The sequence below is a fragment of the Salvia hispanica genome, unplaced genomic scaffold (assembly GCF_023119035.1).
Source record: "Salvia hispanica cultivar TCC Black 2014 unplaced genomic scaffold, UniMelb_Shisp_WGS_1.0 HiC_scaffold_772, whole genome shotgun sequence".
Classification (NCBI taxonomy): domain Eukaryota; kingdom Viridiplantae; phylum Streptophyta; class Magnoliopsida; order Lamiales; family Lamiaceae; genus Salvia; species Salvia hispanica.
The window spans coordinates 1-1,757 of NW_025952546.1; positions in this window are offsets into that span (position 1 = coordinate 1).

The window sequence follows — 1,757 nt, forward strand, 5'->3', positions numbered from 1 at the left end:
ACAAAAAGACAAAGTTACAAATCTTCTAATTCATGTAACCCAATTCCATGATTGATCTATATGTAATGCTTATTATTGAAATATTGAGATTAAATTATAATTATTAAAGATTTATAACGGCCAAAAATTTATGTATCTTTATGAAGAAAACTTCCAAGCCAAATATTTGTAATCGACCAAAATATAAATAGATGAATTGACTCAAATAATTTTCACAAATGGTGATTAAATTTGTAATGACTATATTTATAAATTGAATTAATTTTTTGATTGGTTAACCAAAATATCTAAATTTATTAAACAATCCAAAACTTATAAATATTTGCAATTAAGGGCAAAACTCATCTTTTATATATGTATAGATATAAATTTTATTTTCTTATGAAGCACATCACCTTTTTTCTTTTACTCCTTATATATATATCCCAAAACTATATGCTTAAATTTGAAAATTTGTATTTATGTGCAAAATTTTCCAAACTATAGGAGTACATCTAATTTTTCAGGATGAAAGAATTGGCATTGTAGATCAAAACTTTGGGTAGATTATTATCCTACAAATGACTGAAATGCAATAGTATTTTTTGGTACTGACATCATAGTTACGATATAAGGGTTTGGTTTGTTGGAGAGAGCGGCAAAATGAATAAAAAGGTATGGGGAGTTTCGTTTGATTTGGCACTCTCTATGTTGGTTGAATTTGGGCGTGACGTTCCACGTTCCAAATTTGACGGACTACTCCTCCTTGAACTTTCATATCACCATTTTCTTTTACTCTATTGAATATCCCAAAACTTGAAATATAGTATATATTTAAAAAATTGTATTTATGTGCTTAACATATGAATTTCGAAAATATTTTACATAATATTTCAGGATGAAAATTTGGCATTGTAAATCAAAACGTGGGTCGATTAGCAGTACTCCTTCATTCCATATTAATAAAGTTATTTTTTCTATTTTAGGAAGTTTTAAGTTAATTATATCATTTATATTTTTGTCAAAAAGTAATTCCTCTATCCTCTTTTCATCTCTCTTACTTTATTATCATTTAACACGTTATGCTTTAATATTGATTGTGTTTTGATTACTATCGTACAAAGTGTCTAAGCCTTGGATATTGTAGTATTTTTGGTACGGCATCGTTTGAAATTGAAAGTAGTTACAATAGCAAAGATTAGCGGATGAACGACATAAACTGGAGACACGTGATTTTTCATTTTTGTTGAAAGCAATATTGATATCAAAAGAGCCGGCAATGACATGTGTCGTAACTCTTTCCCCTTCGTCGTGAAATGTTGTATAGTTTTACCATTTTGAAAAATTGTCCATTTTGTTTTTCTCTAATTTTGGTAAATGGTCCTCAATTTCTACTAACTCTTTACACTCACATTCTATTATAAAACTACTCCTAATATATAAATATGAGACTCTTATTCCACTAACTTTTTCAACTCACTTTCTACACATTTCTTAAACTAGGTCGATCAAACTTGGATAATATTTTACGAAACCGTGTCAAGTCAAACTTTGACAATATTTTCGACGGAGGAGTATAATGAATAACCCCCTTCCCTTTAAACATCATAACACCGACTAAACTATAGTATAATATGTTTCCTTATTTTTGTTATTAATGTCTAGTACGACCTGGGCGATGCACGACTCATTTTTTTTTCATGTAGTCATGACAACTCACCATTTACACCAAATCGAACACAATTTACAATAAATATAGTAAGAAATAGTCATTTTAT